The sequence below is a fragment of the Bacillus rossius genome, chromosome 2, assembly GCF_032445375.1.
Source record: "Bacillus rossius redtenbacheri isolate Brsri chromosome 2, Brsri_v3, whole genome shotgun sequence".
NCBI classification, from domain to species: domain Eukaryota; kingdom Metazoa; phylum Arthropoda; class Insecta; order Phasmatodea; family Bacillidae; genus Bacillus; species Bacillus rossius.
This window is the reverse complement of record NC_086331.1, coordinates 94,258,295-94,270,964: the sequence shown is the minus strand read 5'-3', so window position 1 is coordinate 94,270,964 and position 12,670 is coordinate 94,258,295.

Sequence of the window (12,670 nt, the reverse complement as noted above, 5' to 3'; positions counted from 1 at the left end):
TTTTTTTTCAGTATTTCAGAGTTAGTTTGTACTCATAACGCCTCTCACTGATGCATATTGTTCATGACTGAAGATACAGATGGTGATGTCTGACCTGCCTGACCTCGACAGTTCAAGTTCGCCAGCTCTGGTCAGACAGATCAGCTCCGCGCGAATGCACTGTCAACACCTGACGTCATAGGACACGTATTCATTTCCGTTCGCTCTTACTCTTGCAATCGCTCCCTGAAGTCTGGGTTGCAAGAGAAGACACCCTCTGACATCAAGAGGGGTCGGAAATGTGCTCTTTTTGCGAATTGGAAAATAGCTTGCGTTTGTATGGTACCTAGTTAACATAGCCACGACTCGATTTAAATTGGACAAATAATCCGTGAAATTTGGCGTAAAAACACGGGGAATACAACAAAAACTTAGCAATAAGTAACATTTTAATAAGCAATTTAATATAATATTTATCACTTTTTTTTTGTGAATGAATACGCATTTTACAATTGCTGATGTAGAATATGTACCTTCCGGGTGTAAAACACTTAACCCAGAAGCTGGGGAACAAGAACTATCATTGATTGATAACGATTATTTTTAAACAATTCCTTTACATTTATTTGAAGTTTTAAAGCTTGTTTCTATCATTCCCTACTTGTCCCGAAGCACCAAATTATAGTTATGCAGTCCTTCAATATTCTTACAATAAATTCTAATTATATTTGTAAACGCGTCTCAAAATTGTAAACCCTAATTCAATCCCAAAATTGCATACATTGATGTGTTGGCTGTTGTGTGGTTGTAATAAAAACTTATTGCTGTAAGGAGTCTCAATGAATTATCCATCAAGAAAAACTATAAACTTTCAGGTAGATATCCATTTTATCTATGAGTAGGTCACATTTGGATTGTACAGAAACTCATCTTATGCAGCCTGTCTGGTTGCGTGACAATAAGCTGCCTTGCCGTACGTTACAGCATAAGAGTTATATCCGTTTAAATACATAACTAAAACTTCAAACTACAAGAAAAAAAACATTCCAGAAGTTATATAAATAATAAAAGAGCGTATGCTCAGTACATGTAATAGAACTGAAACTTCTGTGGCAATTCAAACCTCGACACGTAAGTATTTTGTAAGGGGTAAAATGGAGTGAAAGAGAGAGAGAGAGAGAGAGAGAGAATGAAAAAGTTTCTAAATAAACATGAATTAACAAAAGTATTAATCACTTCAAAATAACTTCTCAGGATATCAATAATTATTTATCAATCACTAATTATTAATTAACAATAAACATTACTCACTGTTGAAATAATCATACCAAAACATGTCATATTAAGATTTTCAGAACCCAAACAATATAGCATGAAAACAATTCTAACTACAATTTATACACGTTTTAAAAAGTAAATCAAACTGGACAAATTTTATTCTCAACCACACCTATAATCTTAATAAATATTAATCAGAAAAAAACATTTATACAATTTAATAACAATGTAATACAGCGCAGAGTGTTTTAGCATTAATTTTTGAAGTTATACTTTTTTAGGCGCGTTATGAAAAAATGATGAGAGTGAATTTTAAGATGCACGCGCATCACTGTAACACAAAATTAACAGGTTGAAGCTGCCCGCTAAACCGCTCATTAAGTCATTATAAATTAAATTATTATTATTATTTAATATAATTAATACCAAATATTATTAAATTATTAATGTTAAATATTTATTATTGGTTATTTAATATTTAAAAAATAAATAAATAAATTTAATAAAACATTTAATATTACATATGTGATAAAAATTAAAATCGAACAAAAAATTAAAATATTAATTTATAATATTTATTATTAAATTGAATAAGTAATATTTATAAAAATAAATGAACAAATTTAGTGAAAACTTTTTGATAAAAAAGAAAAGTGAATATTAAAGTAAGAAAGTAATAAATATTTAAAAAATGAATAAACTTAAATTAAGTTTTTGAATTTATTATTAAATTTAGTTATTTTCTTTTAAAATATTAAATAATCATTAAAAAATATTTAAAATTAAGAATCTTATAATATTTAGTACAAATTATGTCATATATATTTATTCTCTAAATATTATTTATTTAATTTTTCAAATTTAAACTGAACTTTATTGACTGTGTTGACTATCTTTTTCCAGCCCTTTGATTATTTTATTGTAATTAATTATTTGCATGCAATTAAAAACTATTTTTTAATGATGCCAAAGAAGTATAACTTCTCACGCTTGTACATAAGTACACGCACCCATTTTTTTATTTTCAATTATTTATGAATCATAACTTTTTGTATTAATATAAATTTTATTGAAATAGAAATAAATTAATAATCATAAATTACCGTAATTATTACTCTCTTCAAAATAACAGCTCAGGATTTCAATAATTATTGATCAATCAATATTGATTGGTTAACAATAAATATTACTGAATGTTGAATTACTCACACCACAAAGAAAATTTGTTTAGTAAATATCAAAACTAGGATTGGTTATAACAAATTAGTTATTCATATTATTTTATATTATGTATAGGTTAGAGGTGATCAAGCATTCTAACATCCTGATTTTGTAGTTCTGCAAATATCACCTTTTCATTGAGTTATACATAGTGAAACAGATTTTGCCAATTAGCTACATATAAATGCTACAATGCATTTATAGGAATTGATAATGTTCTGCCGTCGAATTACTGAACAATGATAACATGTCCGCTGCTCCGCGACCGGAACTAAAGACACGGACCTACCTCACGGTAATTCTTTACATTAAACCATACCGCCACAAAGTGAAAATATGTAACAATTAATGTTCCACACACGGGATTTGTTTGAACCTTTTTTAACTAGCATATTCGTAGTCTGACTTAACATAATTGTTACGATTTACGGGGGTTCGTAAAGAAAAGCCCAATTAAATTTACTTCATTACACAGTTTTATTGATGGCCACTACTTATGTCACTTACAATTAATCTTATAAAATTGCTAAGTAACCAATTGCACTTAAAAATGTTGCTTCACCAGTCACTCGTTTCTTACAATCCACACACCTCGCTGGGCCGCACCTCTGGCGCAACTCTCGCCGCAGCGCCACTCGTGGATCTCAGCCGCGGGACTCCGTCGCCACACTCCGCCGCCGCCGACGCACTTGCCTTCGCCGAGATCCCACTCGACGCCTCGCTCGGAACTTCGCTCGGGACTCCGCCGCGCCCGCGACACTATAATTCGGAACTGAACTCTCTGCCCTGGAACCTTCGTCCAGGGACTTCGCCGCTCTATCACCCGGAAACTCCGCCGCGGGAAAACTCCCGACTCCACTGAACTCACTCACTCCCTGCCCTGGAACCTTCGTCCAAGGACTTCGCCACTCTGCCGCACCCGCGGCACTATCGCCCCAGAAGCTCCGCCGTGGGACGGCTCCCGCCTGAACTCTCTATCTGAACTCTCTCCTGAGGCCTTAGTCCTCTGTTTGTATATCAGCCGCCATTTCTGGAACTGCCGAACGCGGCTGGGGCCAGTCGCGTCATACCGCGCCGATACGACGGCAGAAATCTCTCGAAAAACGTGTCGGCGGCTCGCGTAACTCCGCAGCTGTCAGGTTTCGGATGTCAAACTAACAGCGCCGAGCAGGGAGCTGAGGGCTGGAGGGAGGGGAAGCGGCGATCCAGGTGCGCACTGCACTTCTCATGTTACGGCGGCATGTGATGCAGCCCAGCTAGCTCTGCACCTGCGCGTGACGTGGCCTTGCTCACGTTCGTAACATTATTTACACTATCGTGGGCTCATGATTGTAATACTGTGAGTGATTTAGTTAATCAAATAATAATTCATGACAAATAATTACCCTATCAAACTAAAGCGTGAAAAACTTTATATCATCAAAAAATATTTGGTTACACAGCTAAAACAATACTCATATAAAACTGTTTTACACAATTAAAATAATACGTACTTGAAAGAACACCATTTTCTTGCGAATATGGCTCGTGGCGCGGTGCACAACAATAAGCTCAAACCCCGTTGTGTTGCCCTCTGATTAAATATTCCCTTACTAGATGCCAGCACGTCGCGTAGCGTCAGGCACAGGCGGGTTCCTACCACCGCGACTCGCCTATCCCTGCAGCATGGCAGGGTTCAACCTGAGCCGCACGCTGCCACATGGAGTCCGCTCAAGGGAACGAGGCCCGACGTTCTCAGCACTGTCACCAACCTATTCTCCGTCCTTTTCGCGTTCAAAACGTTTTATATCAATGTTTCACTAAAACGTTGCATTAAAATTCGGCATTTTAAATTTTATTCCCATCGCACTCAAAGAAGTTTCTCTTCAAAAATTGTTGGACAATAGTTTGGGAGGATTAGTTACATTTGTTCTCTAACAAAATGGCCTTGCTCCTTGTTTTATTTAATTTTTCAACTCCGGGAAAATAGTGGTGGAGGAGCTGTTCCTTGTCGGCCCCGCCCCTCCCCACCACCCGGATATGCCCACGCTCGTCAACCTCTTTATAAGGGGACCCGATAGCTTAGGAGCAGAGAGGGGGAGGATCTGTGTGTGCCAGGCCATAAGCCTGACGGGGCGGACGAGCTCTGAAAGCACGGGGCGCTAAGGGCGACACTACCTGGCACATCCCACATCTCACAGCCTCTATGCGCTAGGCACCAAACTAGCGTGCAGTGTTCTAGTTGGTAACACGCCTCTTTGATGTTTAAGTGGTGACCCAATTATTTTATGTTGGAATATTAAAGATAGAGGCTCCTTGTACTTCCCTATACCATTTAAATACTGTGCGTAGAAGTTCCATACCTAAAAAACGTCCGCGAAAACACCCACTTTAGCCTTTTTCACTGTCCTGAAAGTACACGTTATGGACGAAACCATTAAACGAAACTTGTATAAACATATGCAATGGCTCTCAATCAGACATATTTAAAAAAATTGTCGAGGGGTTTGTAAATGGCGCGTTTACACCTGAAGCTCTGCTATCCGGGCACACATGCGGTGCGCAGAGCTTCAGGAAAAAGAACCCAATTAAAAAAAACTCAAGATATCCTAGTGGGTTTTTTTTTTACGAAAAACACTTAAGAATTCGCTGAGGGCCGAAAAGTACTTTTTATTTCGGATTAAGTTTTTAAAATGTATTTTTAGAAGGGTTAAAATGGCTAAAAAGTGTGTTTCCAGAGTAATTTTTAGGCGTAAAACAACCGGTGCAGGTTCTTGAAAGCACTTAAGGACCTTGCATTACACATTTAGCTTGATTTCTCCGCTCAAATTTCACAGTTGTCCTATGGAAGACGAGAAGACTGCACGCCAGTTCACAGCATTGCTCATAGAGGTGATACCGTGATAGAAGCACCTGTGAGTGTCGCGCTTATCATCCCGCCTCTCTAGCACACATACACCCCTGACTAGACGGGTCCCTTAATGCAAAAACCAGCTGCCACGGACCTCAGCAAGAGGTTGGCTAGGGCGCCACTGCAGCACCAACTCCTGCAGACCCTGAAACATTTCCGGATAGTGTTTAAGCCAAATGGAAACATACCGACAACCTCCAGCGCATGCCACTGGGTGATCCTGAAGGACAACCGACCCATCTACATTCGACCCCGCACACCATCTCACCTCAAGCGGAAACTGATAATGGATCAAGTGGCAGAGATGAGGGCAGCTGACATCATAGAACCCAGCCGGTCAGCATACAATTCCCAAATTGTAAAAGTAGAGAAGAAAGACAAGATGCCTCGCTTCTGCATAAATTTTCAACCTCTGAATCATGCAACCATCAGTGCTGCACCACCCTCGTGAACATTCATGTGACACTGAAGGACATCGGAACGGGGCGCGTCTTCTCAACCTTGGACCTCAAGTCCGGCTATTGGCAAATCCCCATGCACCCAGACTTGAAACCTCTTACAGCATTCACCATGCCCACCAGAGAGCGCTACCAGTTAAATGTTATGCCCCCTTTGGACTAAAGAATGCACATAGTACCTTTCAAAAATAATGACTTAAGACATGCTGCCTGACCTCATCGGCCGGTGCTGCTTCGCATATCTAGATGATATAATAGTGTTCTCCAACTCCTGGGTAGAACATCTCCAACACTTGGCGCAGGTGCTGGAGCGGTGCCAACTACATCACCTGACCTGCCATCTGAATAAATGTAATTTCGGGAAGGAGTAGCTAGAATACCTAGGGCATTTGGTGTCAGCCGAGGGGAACGATGGGTGGAAGCTTTTCCCATGAAGACCACTAAGGCATCGTAGGGAGATACAGATCCTGGAGACCGAGATCTTTCCTCGCTGGGGATTACCCAGGCAAATCCTCAGTGACAATGGGAAACAGTTTACCGGGGAACTGTGGAACAAGGCCTGCCAATGATGGCAGGTCAAAATATGGACTACCGCATTATACCATCCTCAGGGAAACCCAACCGAAAGCCGAAACCAAGAAATAAAGAAGGGCATATGCCTACGACTCCGCGAGGACCATCGCCAATGGGATCGACACATTCCTACCATCCTATTCACACTCTGGACCAGATGCAACAATGTAAAAGGCTGCAGCCCCAGCCGATTACTGATGGGAAACGACCTCCGGCGACCAGGGGATTGGGACTTACCAGCGGCCCAAACCAACGCAGATAAGGGTGTCTCACAGAAATGTCCTTGCTTCCAAGCCGAAGCGAGACAACAAGCTGCCAGAGAACGGCAATCACAGTACCACATTCGGACACAAGCCACAACCTCCGGAGATATGCCTGCCTCATCTCTCAAAGTAGGGGACCTCGCGTATTGGAAGACACACCCCTTGTCCTCCAAGGATGACAACTTCTGTGCCAGCCTTGCTCCACTCTGGTAGGGTCCATACCAAGTAGTGGGAAAATGAGGACAACTGTTCTATCTGCAGCAGAAGCCTGGGAAAGTCATCAAGGTCCACCAACAAGCACTCTGTAAAGCCTCGCAGGGTGATCAAGACTCAACGTCCGGTGTACACCAAAAGGATGTCCCTACCAACTCACCGCTCGACGACTTATCCAAAGAACCCCCGAACCCCCAGGAACCTACTAGCCCCCCTCCACCAAGGCAGGACCGTACATCCAGGACCCTACGACCACGGGAACGGCTTGTCAGACTGGCCCGTTACCGGCTAACCTCAGCATAGTGCAGTGACCAGTGTATGGGGGTTCAGCCCTGGGACTGAAGCCCAGGTTACTGTCCTCTGGCAGGTGCGACGATACAGGAAAAGGCCACAGAGGGAGGGGGTGAATTGTCGTGTCCTGCATTTGGCCTCGGCTTCCTTGTGCGAGTGCTGCATGCTCATCCCTGAAACCAACATGGCTGCCCCAGACACCGCAGGATAATTTTACCTAATATCTATGGCCAAGCTAGTTATCCTGTAAGATGGTGATGCACCCGGCGCCAATAGATGGGGCCTGCTGCAGAATGTAAATAATTGGGATTCATTGTGGCTTTTACTCAGGGAAGGAGTGGGCTTCCACTCATGTTGGGAGCATCCCGAGATTCAGAAATCAGCATATTACCAGGACAGTCAAGTGACATATTATAGAACATGTTGCAAAGGCTAAATATGTAAATATTGACTGTAATTATAATGTAACCGACTTGTATATATGCGTGGCTTGCAATGTACCCGGCAGAGATCCCTACCCCAGAGAAATCTGGGGAATAAAAGTAGGAGTCTAGACTTTGGTGTGGTGCTTTCTGCTCTCCTTTCCTCTCTCACTCTCTCTTTCCTTCCTCCGGAGTGGCCTTCGGGATTACGCTCTGGAATCCTTCGCTGGAGCGGCCCTCGGGTTTACGCTCTAGCATCCCTCTTCCCCTGGAGCGGCCTCTTGAGGATTACGCTCTACAGATTTCCCCATCTCCTCTTCCTTGTTCCCATGCCTAGCAAGAGGGCAGGTCGCAGACATCTCCGACAGCACCAGCATCCGAGAGACAAGGAGGAGCAGCTGCCAGCATACCAGCAGGATTACTTCACCAGCCAACCTCTTTTGGTTGAGCCGAGCCCTGCCTACCTCCCCATTCATTCTTACCAGTTCTCCCGTGTCCCTTACTCTCCAGACTCTTCCCCAACTAGGTCCCCACTCTTCCCACACCCCCCAACTCTTCTTTCGCTCCTCAAATCCCGCAGTAGTACCCTGATTCTGGTCGAAATTCCCACCCTCCCGGCTCGCCGACCTCCGCCGCCCTACTTAGCGAGCGACCAACCTTGCGACCCGAAGCCGCAGCCCCTCTCTTCGCGGCTGACTGCCCGACTACAGGAACTGTTCGGCAGTAACGACTGAGGACATCACACCCCGGGGGGTTTTCACCCCCACCTCAAGCCACTCCAGCACCGGACACTGTTGCCAGTACACTTCAACACTTGGGATAAGTAAGATTAGGAAAAAATTAATCTGCCTCAGTATAAAACCTAGGAATGCTTAAAAATTACAATGCAGACCGCGTGGACCAAGTTCCCAAGCCCTTTGTGTAGCTATTTCCTGCCCTGTCTAACTCTTCTGTCGGACCATGTTCTTGTGCAGTATTTATCCTGCTGGCTCAACACACGCCATATTTGCACCCTTCATGACTGATGCCAGGGTTCCCCTTGTGTCTGTGCAGGTTATACCTGGGCCTGTCCAGCCAGTCTAGATGTAAGATAGAGGAGAGAGTTGCTGCCATGGCTGGCAGTCCCACAACAAAGCACACGGTGCATGCAAACTTTCTTGCATGTTTGAAAACCCGCATGATTAGGTGCAGAGGCCTGAGAAGCACTAATAATCCACCTTCACCCAAACCTCTCCCAAACATATAGCACCGCAGGTTCAAGTTAGGCTTGGAAAAACAATTATTACATCAATATGCAACTGCTACCCTGATGATAGTGACTGCAGTGTCGACCGAAATGTCGAGACTGAACTTGACTTGATCTTCTAACCTGACGCGGCAAAACTCACAAGTCAAGCCTTACTTTAGTACAATAATCATCGATAAAAAATTCTAATATTTTTAAAGCAACACATGATTTTACACTAAACTTGATATATAATGCCAGTTTTCACTTCGCGAGATTATGCAACCACCTAGTTTGAGCACCTGAACGGCTTCGATGTTTTTGGGATGAGCTTTGTCAAGATAATATTCTCAACTTACGCAAACCTTGCTGTTTTGACGTGAATAAGTTTTTAAAATTACTTCCATAGTGGCAGGCAATTCAAAACGCGAATGATAACCAAATCGGGGGATACAGTTTGGTGTTGCAGCTACATATCTATCATCTCCAGCCAAAATTTAATTACACCAGTGGATAGCTAAAGGACCAAAGAATTCGGTACGCTAAGTGAGGACGGTGATGCATCGCGTACGATGGAGGGGGAAGCGCCGCCATTTTAACCCTTAAACACTGTGCCTTATTTTTTGGCATTGTTACTGACCCTGGGTTATCGACATTGCAAATAGTCTAAAATATATCCATAATACACTTATAAAGCCTAAGTGTTTGGTTCCATTACAAAATATTCACACAATTAAAAGATTTATATAATAAAATATTAAAAGTAACAATATTTCAAACATAGCTACAGTAATGAAATGGTAAAACAATGTAGAAAAAGGTAATATTAGAAGTTTTGTTACAAACTTTTCCACAAAAATTCTGACAAGGCGTTCTGTTGGCACTATTTTATACAGTCGTTACGCGATGGTGCGGAACACTGGAGACAAACTGATTACATGCGTATGATGTCTTCCTGTCTTTTCCTGTAGGGTAGAGGCTGCATTGTCTGCGTTTTTTCATAGGAGTTGTCGTTGATGTACGGTCGTCCACGCCAAGCAATTTTCCCATTGCCAATTTCAGTTCTCTCTGCATAGAAGGTGCTTCATATCGACTTCGCATGTGTGATTCAATTAGCTGCGTTCCGAGTTCATCCACAAATGCAAATCGGTCGACTTGTGGATTATTTCGGAAACTCTGATGGAATGTGTAAGAGTTACTTGATGCAATATTTAATAGAGTATAGAAAATTGCCATTGGCCATTGCTTTGTTCTGCGACTTGCTGAGTAAACAGAACATTTATGATCCAGCATGTAAGCACCCCCTTTAGTCATGTTATAGAAACATATGATCTCTGGTTTTCCGGTTGTTTTATCAGTTGCCGATGAATGATGCATTGACGATATCAGAATTACTGATTTTCCTTTTTTGGGTACGTAAGATACAATAGTTTTGTTCCATGTAAACCCATAAAGTGAGGACGATATAGGCCTACTTTTGTTTGGTTGAAACTCGTTGAAACTCAGGAGGTATTTCGCGCTTGTTTTTCTTTACAATCCCCACATATGTAAGATCCTTTTGAAGCAATTTTTCTACAAGTTGTACTGATGAGAACCAGTTGTCTGCTGTAACATTTCGTTTAATGTCTTCAATAGGAGTGCACAACCTCAGAACTGCCTGGGTAGGTTTGGCTAACTTCCTGTCTTCTAAAGTAAGAGCAGTACCATCTGTGTCTTTACCAGCATATATATATATACACTTATTGTAGAAGTAATTATTTCTAGCATCCGTGAGACATAAAACTTTATTCCATATTTGTTAGACATTTTAGGAATGTACATCTTGAAAGCACATCTACCCCTAAATCCTACGAGCATTTCATCAACACATGCATATTCACCCAAAGAAAAATTATTTTGGCAGTTGTTGATAAATGTCTGAAAAATGTACGAAATAGCTGCAACTGAATCATGTGTTTTCCTCTGATTTCTTGTAGTAGCATCATCAACTCTAAGACAGGCTATAATACAACAAAAACTTTCTCGGGACATCGTACATCTAAAAATGTCACGACATTTACCTCCAGATGAAAATAACGAAGTTAGTCGCTCATGACCAGATTTGTAAATTGTTGCTAGAAGTAAAAGCCCCAGAAATGCTTCAAACTCTGTGTTGTCTATATTTCGCAGTTTAGATCTATTGGAATTTGCATGCCTTCACCTGTACTCACCCATCTTGAAATTAGTACAGTTAATTATTTCACTGTAGATCTCATCATCAAACTAAAGTCTCAATAATTCACGAGGCTCTGATTTTGCACCTTTTGAGTGTGCAGGTCCTTTTAGGCCTGGCAAATGTGTAACAATATTTTTACAATGGGTTCTTGTTGTTTTCTTTAGCCCAATAGAATACTATTTGTAACGATTTTTACCGTAATAGTATAATGGTTGATGACTGGCACTGTGTTCAGTTGAGCAGGTTTCACTAACGCTTTCAGTATTTTAATTTTCAGGAATTTCTTCTTCAGATTGCTCCGACTCTGACTGATGATCACTTTCAATTACGAAATCTTGAGGAAATTCATTGTCAGTAAGATCGCTATCATCACTACAAATTTCTTCCAACCACTGAGAACCTTTTTTTTCAAAGTTAGGATCACTAACACGTGCTTGTTTCCGTAATCCAGACGAACTTGCCATTGCGTGAATAAATACCAGACGTACACATTTACTCGACCTGGGTCTCACAGACCCAAAACACCGTGATTACTGAACGACAGTTTCCGGCCGACTGACAACTCTATACCGTCACCCTACCCCCCTCATAATATGAAGGTAGCAGGGTTGCCAGACTGCAGTTCAAAAAAATAAACAACTGGCTGTAAAAAAAAAGGATTGGCTGGGTCTCTCAGACCCAGGTACAGTGTTTAAGGGTTGTCATTTTGCTGCGTTTTGAGATTTCCATTTAGTATAACTCGGAGAAGCCACGACGTTCGTTTGAGCTTCAATCGTCAGCTCTCGTCAAAGTCTATCGATTGCATGTATAAAACATTAGTGTAAAATAGTAACAGTGAATATATATGGCGTTAAAAAAATATATATAATAAAAATATATAATGTCAGCCTATAGCGCGTCAAAAAGCCAAATCCAAATACAGAGATCGTACACGGTTGGAAAGGGCTACCCAATAGCAATCGAATGATACCAATAAAACACCATATGACCGAGTGAAACAGTGCCGGGAACGTAAAAGATTGAATGCGGCCGAGCGGATCAATGACGGTGCCAGTACATCTGCAGCTAGGGCGGTTGAAATTATGGAAGTGGATAATGAAATCGCTTCTATATCGACACGTATTCACGTACAACACACGGCTATTTCCATGACACAGCCACACCTAATTATTTTTTCAAACAAAGTTTATCCACTAATGAAATTATTTGGAAATCTAGTGACGTAGATATCTTATTAAATACAAATATCGTGCACATCGTTACCATTTAATTGTAATAGTGGTATTAATCGTTCGACGATATTGGTGAGCACAATGAATTTAAATTAAATACACTCGAAGCTCATTAGGTATGCTTCCTTTTTACTTCGCAGTAGGCGTATAACTGTCATCTAATGCTTTTCTGGCCAATGTAAGATTCCTTTACTTTATAGTAGAAATGGCATTAATTAATATTTAACAGTCATGACTTATTTTATTCAGTTTATTGCAGTTTAAATGATCTAAATATTTCGAATTAAAATGTTTTGATAAAAAAGGGTTTTTAACTTAATGAAAACTGATGTAACAGATTTAACAGAACTCTTTTGCTAATCAACAGTAAATTGCTAAGTAAATTTACTGTGAGAAGCATTTCACTGATC